Raw genomic sequence first — 9572 nt, 5'->3', positions numbered from 1 at the left:
GAGTGAAGTAAGTCAGAAAGAGAAAAACAAATATCGTATATTAATGCATATATGTGGAATCTAGAAAAATGGTACTGATGAACCTATTTGCAGGGCAGGAATAGAGACACAGACGTAGAGAATGGACATGTGGATACAGCGGGGGAAGGGGAGGGTGGGATGAATGGGGAGACTAGGTTTGACATAAATACGCTACCATGTATAAAATAGATAGCTAGTGGGAACCTGCTGTATAGCACAGGGAGCTCAGCTCGGTGCTCTGTGATGACCTAGATGGGTGGGATGGGCTCTGGGAGGGGGGAGGGAGGTCCAAGAGGGAGGGGATATATGTATACATATAACTGATTCACTTCATCGTACAGCAGAAACTAACACAACATTGTAAAGCAATTATACTCCAATAAAAAAGTACTCAGTGATATAAAACAACAATCATTTACTTTCATGTAAAGTAAATCTGCAGTCTGGCTGATCTAGCAGCCAGGACATGTTCTCCTGCATAGCAGAAGCACTAGAGGGCAAGGCCAACCACGCAAGCACATTTCAAGCCTCTGCTTGTGTCAGTGACTGCTAACAGCCCATTGGGAAAAAAAAGTCACGTGGCCAAGCCTAAGGTCAGTGGGTGGGGAAGTATATACATACACGACCAAGGCCAGTGTCCCCCAACATCAAATTCCACTCCTCCTATGGAGGTGGTGTGGGAGAGGGAGCGGAATGTTTTTAAACAATTTAATTTGCCATAAAATGATTTTTAAATCAATTGCTCTAATGCATTTGTCAATTTGTGGCCCTCGATTCTTCCATTTCTTATTTGAGGAGGTCAAGGAAGCCATCACCAACCACTTGCCCAGTTAGTTGAACATTGCATTTTACTTCTTTGTTAACAGCTTGAAACCATAAAATAATCTATATATTATTTCTGTATGAATTGGTCAAAACACATCAGTTATTGCAGTTGGATGGCAGATATGGCCTGGGTCACAGGTTCACCGAGTGGATGGTGGGCAGAACCATTTTCACTCTTTAAATCCCCCTCCCACTACCCATGACATTGACCTTGTCTACCTGTCAGCTGTTCCCCCATTTGAGCAGCAGTGCAGATGGGACAAGTACATGGGTTCTGTAGTGGATACTGTGGCATGCTGCCCAGACCCCCCACTCCAGGACTGAGGCACTTATATTCCCCCAGCTGCTGCTAGCATAGGCTGCTGACAGCCCTCAATCGAGTCCCTCTCGAGGATTTGCCCTTGGTTGAAGAAAGCAACCTAGTCCAAGTTCTACATCCAATGACTGGATGAAATGGGAGTCCCAAAGTCCTGCCTCCATGCCATCCTAGCTCCATCCTTACCCCTTGGCATCAACTAAGGCCTCTGCTGAGGCTGCATGCAGTTTGATTTTTCCTTTCCACGTATGATCCTGAAAGCACTCTGTAATAATCTTCCTGCATGCATACCTCCACGGAGTTTTATTCCTGGGGAACCTAACCCACAACAGGCTCTGAAGTCAGATGGAACTGGGTTTTGAGTTTTATCCCAAATACCCACAAGCTATGTGGCCTTAGATATTATACATTCTCTATAAGCCTCAATAAGCCTCAGATTTTTCATCTCTAAAGATGAAATAATGATAGCATATGCCTCTTATGGTTACAATGAGGACGAAGAGAAGTAATGCTGTAAATCATATGATATCTGGCACGTGTTAGACTTTGCTGAAATGTATTCCCTTTTTGCTCAGCCCGTTGCCTGCATTTCCAGAAGCCAGTGTCTTCATGCCTCACTGAAAGAGAAATGGTCCTGTTGTGCTAACTTCTTTCCAGCAGATGGCGCCAGTGGATTAAATCCTATCCGGCTCAGTTACAACTCTCACTATTCACAGATTTCACATGCAGTTTCACATGCATCATCTCATTTGATTCGCCTTCATCAACCATTTACCAGGTGCTGATTATTCCATCATTTATTCTTTCATCCCTTCCTCAGCTCATGCTTGCTGAGACCTTACTCCAGCCGAAGTGCAGCTTTAAATCCCTTCTAAAACATCACGGTGACTAAGACACAACAGTGAGAGGCCCGCGTACCGCAAAAAAAAAACTGGGTGACATTGATAAGGGGGCAGTACAAAAAAAAATCTGGTCCATGAAGAAAACATAATAATTCAGTTAATAAAAAACAGTTATCTTCAGGGACACTGTGTAGGAGTGCTGAGCCTCCTTCTCATGGTTCCAGCCCCAGGGACAGAGGTTGTCCAGTGTCACTGTGGGGAGAACCTTTCAAGGGAGGAGTGGGATAATGACATGAAGGGGAAGAGACAGGGAGAAAGTTCTGCTGTCCCCAGTGTGGAACAGGCAGGGATACGGGGCTGGAGGATGTGCTCGCAGAAGCCTGAGGAGGGGGTGGGGAAGCAGGGGCTTTGTCAGTTCTCTGGGTTTAGAGCCCGTGCTGAACGGGATTCCCCCTCTGTGCCCAGCTGTCTCCCACCCTGCTGTGTTGAGTCTGCGAGCCTGGGCTATGCTAACTCAGGGGTGATACAACCTGGAAGAAGAATTTGAGGCTCTCCTGGAAAGATGCAAAACCATCTCAGTTGCAAGGGGCCAAGATCACAAGGTCCTGCTGCTACCTGAGGGGTCTGAAGCTTTGAGGGCAGGGGCTGGGGAGTCACAGTCCTGTGAGGCAGGGAGAGGGAAGAGTCACAAACCCAACTCAGAGCTATTCTCCAGCCCTATAGGCGTTTCACTCCTCAGTGCCCTGGAAGTCACCAGTGGGTGTCAACTGGGAAGACAGGGACAGGAAGACAGAAATGGCCCAGGGATTTTACCCGTTTGATTTTAGGCCTGTTTCTCCTTGAAAGGATGGGGGAGGCAGGGTGGAATGAATGGATGAGTCACACCTCCAAGCAACAGCAGGAAGGAACAGCCTCCGCTGGCAATGACAGTACCCAAGGTGAGGGCCCTTGGGGCTCTGACAGGGAAAGGCAAGATTCCCCCACTCAAATGCCCTGGGTTAGGACAGGTAGGAGGGAATCCTAAAAAGCAGCTATAGGGAGTGTGGTGAGAGGGAGCAATACTAAAAGAACAAACTCCAGTACTGATGTGGACCACCTACGAGGGAGTAAGTGAAGCACTGAGACAGCAGGCCAATCCAGAGGGCTGCGGACTGACCTGGGGCTCAGTGGAGCCCAAGAACTAGGATTCCTTTAGTGCTAGAGGGCAACAAGTGAAGGGAGAGTATGCTCCAAACCTGTGGAGGGAAGGAAGGAAACTGGATTCTGTTATCAGGAAAGCCAAGATCAACTAGCTTATAGAGAGCCCCCAGGCTTGAGTTTTGGAGAAGGGGCCAAAGCTCCCAACTCCTGGGTCTCTGAAGGGCAGGATCAGTGTAGCTGGTCCCCCTGAAGACAACTTGGCCTTAGGCCCAATCCATTCAATGCACTGATTACCACTACGGGTTCTCTCTCTAATCCTATCTAGAGGTCCTATGCAGACCAGGGGAGGGTACAGGCACATGGGAACTTTGTGGGGCAAAGGGAAGCTGCGGGTAGGAAGGGATGGAGTGGGAGAAGAGGGTAACAGGTATCATGTGAGACCCTCTTCATTCTGGTGTTGTCCTAGAGCCAACAGCATCCCCTGGAAGGCCCCAAGCAAGACCAAGGCAGGTGCTATGAGGCAGGCAGCACAGGGCCCAAATAAAGAAATCGGTGCAGCCAAATCAGGGCTGTGTGAGAAGCCCTGTGTATTTCGGATTCCCAGGGCTTGCTCTAATTCCTGTCATCTCTGCTGCACCTTGGAGTAGAAGTATTGGCACACGGCCTCCTGTGCTTGGAAGTAGAACTCAGCTCAGCGCTCTCCCTCTGGGTTACCCACCACATCAGTCATGGTCTTGAGGTTCCAGCACTGGGACTGAAGTCAGTCATTGATGAAACCCTGAGGGTCTCTGGCAAAGCTCAGAATGAACTCTTGCTGGGTCTTCAGCTGATTGATAGTTTCTATTGTCTCATAGATCTTGTTGTCTAGAGTAGCAATCTCCTGCTGGCTGGCAGTAGACAGCAGAAAAGAATTCATCTGGGTCTTCAAGGTATCAACCACTTCCACATCAGTGTCATAACAAGCTGTCTTTTTCTGATCATTTGGGTCAACACTAAGGATATGATTAATGATGATGGGCTCTGGTGGCATAAGCAAGGCGTGGAGCCGCTGGGGGATCTCAGAAAAGCTTCATACGTTGAGACTCAAAGATCTGCTGGAGGTACTTGTCACAGATGACAAACTCCCGCTCAGGTGGGTCCTGGAGCTTATGCGTCTTAATATATTGCCACAGTGCTTGAATGATCACTGGACGGGTCTGGGTGTGGATGCCCAGCAGCTGAGCCAGAGGAGGGTCTAATTTAAACTGAGGAGGCTGGTAATCCAGCATCAGCAGGACAGTACACCGTACATTCACATCTCCTGGCCACTTCACTTCGAAGCCATCTGTCTCCTGGGTAGTGGCGGTCCTGTACCATTCTACCAGATGGTTGTCTGGCCCATACAGGTCCTTGTCCAGTTCGAGCACCAAGGACTTAAAAAAAGAAGAGAACTTCCTCTTTTGTTAGGTGGCATCATATTTGGACAAGGCTGACTTGATGGGATGTTTCAAGGCCTCCTGGATATCTAGCCATTCCCTCATGATAGTCTGGTCCAGTTTCCTTTCAAAAGCCAAGAGATCCATATAGGCCTGGGATTCTGGTACCAGTTCATGAATACTTTGAGGTAGAATTTTGTCAGCCATCTTCTTTTTCTTTGCACTGTGGTTCCGATTCTGGACCGCCTTCTGCTGGACCTGCTGGATCTGCTGAGGAACAGGTCTCCTGCGGGACTGGTCCATCCCTGACTGGGCCAGGCCAGGTCGGACTGAAAGGCTCCCCTCATAGCCAGGGGGTCCCATGGAAGGTCCCTAAGGTGTCGTTCGGCTGCCTGGTAGCATACCTGGTCTTGGATAGGCCGCTCCGGGCATTGGGGAGCGGTACATTCCTTGACCTGGTGCCGGGCCCATTCGTACCAGAGGCCCCGGAGTCCCACCCGGGCCCAGGGCAGCCTCCGCGCCCGCCCCTCCTGAGGCTCCAGCGCTGCTGCTCAGAGCCACAGACTGGAAACCTGCCCCGGCCTCCGTCTTTCCTGGAGCCACTGCTGTAGCTGCACAAAGAACCCCAAAAGTTCAGTTTTCTATTGTAAAAATTGTACAAGCAGGGGGACTTCCCTTACAGTCCAGTGGTTAAGACTCTGCGCTTCCAATGTAGGGGGTGTGGGATTGATCCCTGGTCGGGGAACTAAGATCCCACATGCCGAGTGGTGAGGCCAAAAAAACATAGTACATGCACATAATAAACAAGTTAGAGAAGTACAAAGAGGAGAGCAAAAATCACCTCCAACCTCACTACCTGTTTGCTGAACATTGTTTTAGCACTTCATGCAGATATACATAAATATACATACACACCCATACAAACTTACATAAAGATAAATATATGTATTGGTGTAAAGATATATACATAGTTTTAAACAAAAACAGGATCAAACTACACATTTATTATTTTATTTTTATTCTTTTACTAAGTAATACATTGCATTTATCTTCCATAGCAATAATAAGAATTGAGGCAGGTAACTGTCTTCACCATACCAGGAAGCTGAGACTTGTCCATGATCACACCTGTTGAGAGAGGAAGAAATTTCTTGGTCATCCCAGAACTACTTACTCTTCAAGGACCTCATGTCTGTGAGGGGGTAAACCCTGGAGTTCAGCTGAACTGGGAAACCTTCACCCTCTCAGCTGCATTTACTTAAAAGCTTGTAACTTATGTAACTGGAAATCTTAGAGATTTCAGGGGATGCTACCTCCGGTGTAGGTGACCCATATGCTGAGTCCCAACAGAGGTCTATTGCTGGAAAACTTCAACTCAACTGTCACACTTTGGAGGCAGGAATCTGGTGCATCCTGGGCTCCTTTCTTTATCTCGGTTCTGATTCTTCTGTGAAACAAATGGGAGCAAGGAGCCACTTGTCTCCATAACCCTCAGTGCAGCAACTCACCACTAGGTGTCTCCATGGCACCATGTGCTGTAGTCCGTGGATAGAGAGTCACGCCCACAAAGGTTGATCTCTTCATCCTGTCTGGCTTCCAGGAACGGGAGGAAAATGAGAGACGGTAGACTTCCTGAGCTCGGTCCCAGGGTTTATTTAATCTTCAGGATCCCAAAGCTCAGGATGGCTGCATCAGAGTCACCTAAGGAGCTTGCTGAAAGCAGTGATGCCAAGGTTTTGCTCCCAGAGTAGTGGATATCAACCTTGCCTACCCATTAGAATCACCAGGGAAGCTTTTTTTTTTTTTTTAACATCTTTATTGGAGTACAATTGCTTTACAGTGGTGACCAGGGAAGCTTTTAAAAAAACAAAATGTTGGAGCGTGTTAGGGGCTGAATGTTTGTGTCCTCCCCAAATTCACATGTTGAAACCTTACTCCTCTCTCCCAACATGTTATGGTATTAAGAGGTGAGATCTTTGGGAGGTAATTAGGATTAGATGCAATCATGAGGGTGGAGCTCTCATCAGTGGGATTAGTGCCCTTATGAGTCATGAGAGAGCTTGCTTCCTCTTTCTGCTTTCTGCCATGTGAGGATACAACTGAGAAGCCGAGAAGTCGGCAGTCTGCAACCCAGAAGAGGACTTTCACCAGAACCTGACCACACTGGCACCCTGATCTTGGACTTCCAAGAACTGTGAGGAATAAATTTCTGTTGTTTATAAGCCACCCAGTGTATAGTATTTCTGTTATTAGCACCCCAAACTGCTGCTGAGACAAGGGGCTCCAAGCTCCTCCATAGAAACACTGAGAAAACAAGCAGATACTGTCAGAATCAACTTTGTAAGAACTTTGGAAAACCATCAAGGTTTACAGCAACCAACTGAATGCTGAATCAAAAAAAAAAAAGGCAACTTAAAAATGGCTCAAGGGACTTCTCTTGGTGGTGCAGTGGTTAAGAACCCGCCTACCAATGCAGGGGACACGGGTTCGAGCCCTGGTCCAGGAAGATCCCACATGCTGCAGAGCAACTAAGCCCGTGCACCACAGCTGCTGAGCCCACGTGCCACAACTGCTGAGCCTGCATGCCTAGAGCCCGTGCACCACAGAAAGAGAAGCCACCGCAATGAGAAGCCCATGCACCACTACGAAGAGTAGCCCAGGCGCAGCAACGAAGACCCAACACAGCCAAAAATAAATAAATAAATAGATAGATAGATAGATAAATAAATAAATTTATTTATTAAAAAAAAAGATGGCTCAGTGCAAGCAGGGAGTATGGGCTAAAACAGAGCTGCAAACAGCCTCCACAACACAGAGCCCATCTGCAAAGCCTGAGAAGTATGTTTTGTTTTAAGTTCCAGGTGTGCCAAGAAATCTCTGTCAAGGTACTAGTTGAACATGAGCTGAAGGAACAGACTTCAGCGACTACATACGACGTGAAATACAGCCTATGTAAAATAGTTTGGGAAAAATCACTAAGCAAATGGATGACTGCAGCCTTCATCAATCTAGATCAGCAACCCCTGGGGAAGGGGGAGAATCTGATTTTCAGTTACCATATTACAATATTCAAATGTCGAATCTCAGAAAAAAAATCACAAAGCATCCAAAGAAACAGGAAAGTGTGGTCCAGTCAAAGAAACAAAATTAATTGACAGAAACTATCCCTGAGAATGCCCTGACATTGAACAGGTGAGTCAAAGACTTGAAACCAACTGTCTTGAAAATGCTCAAAGGACTGAAGGAAACCATGGACAAAGAACCAACAGAACTCAGAAAAACAGTGTATGAACAAAATGTGAATATCAATATTCTATCAAAAGAGACATGGGGAATTCCCTCGCGGTCCAGTTGTTAAGACTCCATGCTTTCACTGCCGTGGGCCGGGGTTCGATCCCTGGTTGGGGAACTAAGATCCCACAAGCTGCGTGGTGTGGCCAAAAAAAAGAGAGAGAGAGATGTGATAAAAAAGGAACTAAATAGAAATTCTAGAGCTGAAAAGTATAATAACTGAAATAAAGAATCTGATGCCCAGGCCTCACCCCAGTCTAATTACATCAAAATCTCTGGGGTTGGGCCTCCAGCATCTGTACCTTCCAAACCTGCCAACGTTGAGAACCATTATCACAGAGGTTCTGTTTTAGGAGGTGCAGGGCTAGAAATCTCAATTGTGGAGGTACATTAGTGACACCCGAAGAGCTTTAAAAAATACTGATGGCCAGCCTACTCCCCAGAATCTCTGAGAGTAGGCACAGGGTGTTGGCATTTTGAACAAACTCCCTTATAATTCTGATGACCACTCAAGGGTAAAAACCATGGAGAATCCTACGGTGTCCAACCTTCATCTCTGTGAAAGCTTTTTGTTCAACTGAAATATTATCAAGAACCCCAATAACTAAAATGTAAGTTAGTAACATTTGTTTATTCTAAAGTCCATCCATGAGGCTGTTGAGATTGGCATCGTTCATACATGCATGCATTTATTTATATTAATAAAAAATGTATTGAGGGCCCCACTATGTGCCAAGGAGGACAGCAGTGCACGAAACAGACAGCGCCTGCTGTCACTAAGCATTCATTCTAGCACGGAAGCCATAAATAAACAAAAAGTTATATGTGGGCTTCCCTGGTGACGCAGTGGTTGAGAGTCCGCCTGCTGATGCAGGGGACACGGGTTCGTGCCCTGGTCCGGGAGGATCCCACATGCCGCGGAGCGGCTGGGCCTGTGAGCCATGGCCGCTGAGCCTGCGCGTCCGGAGCCTGTGCTCCGCAGCGGGAGAGACCACAACAGTGAGAGGCCCGCGTACCGCAAAAAAAAAAAAGTTATATGTGTGTCAAGCAATAAGAGAATTAAAGTGAGACAAGAGGATAGAGGGGGATGAGAGCAGCTATTCTGGATGGAGCGGTCATAGTGACATTTGAGAAGTGGCCTGGAAGAAATGAGGAAGTGAGCTTGGCGCTAGAGAATGTCTGGAGAAGTGCTGTCAGTTGAACAGAAATCTATGAAATGTTGGTTTAAGGATGATAGTCACAGCCTCCCATCAGCCAGTTTCTTTCTTTTGTTTTGGGTGCATCTCTTAGCTGCGTCTTACTCACCTCTGCTTTCCACCAGCCATGTGGATTTCAGGCAAGCCACGTCATCCCTGAGGGTCATAGTGTCTTCATCTGTAAAATACACATCATAATCATAATCACACCCACCTCACTGTAGGGTTGCTGAGATAGGGAAGCACAGTGCTGCAGTGGTTAACAGCATGGGCACTGCAGGCAAACAGCCTGCGTTTGGAGTCTGGCTATATAACCAGACTATGTATAGCTATATAACCACAGGCAAATTAATTAGCCTCTCTGGGCTTTTGGTTTGTGTGGTGGGCACATTAATGACTCCCCCCAACCTATCCACATCCTAATCCCAAATGTGTGAATATGCCAAGTTATATGGCAAAAGGGAATTAGGTTGAAGATGGAATTCAGGTTGCTAATCGGCTGGCTTTCAGATAGTGAGAATAGCCT

The 9572-nt window shown here is 47.0% G+C and overlaps 1 pseudogene across 1 annotated transcript; it reads right to left on the bottom strand.

Annotated features, from left to right (window-relative positions):
• Positions 1-3167: 3167 nt before the first annotated feature.
• On the bottom strand, positions 3168-9213 carry LOC307063122 (SWI/SNF-related matrix-associated actin-dependent regulator of chromatin subfamily D member 1-like; annotated as a pseudogene). The gene is made up of 3 exons: positions 9156-9213; positions 3782-5170; positions 3168-3239 (listed from the first exon to the last, which is right to left on the bottom strand). The product of its transcript is annotated as an SWI/SNF-related matrix-associated actin-dependent regulator of chromatin subfamily D member 1-like (transcript).
• Between the last annotated feature and the right edge of the window lie 359 nt (positions 9214-9572).

This window comes from Hyperoodon ampullatus (assembly GCF_949752795.1).
Source record: "Hyperoodon ampullatus genome assembly, chromosome: 14".
Lineage (NCBI taxonomy): Eukaryota > Metazoa > Chordata > Mammalia > Artiodactyla > Ziphiidae > Hyperoodon > Hyperoodon ampullatus.
This window is presented reverse-complemented; position numbering and strand designations above follow the sequence as displayed.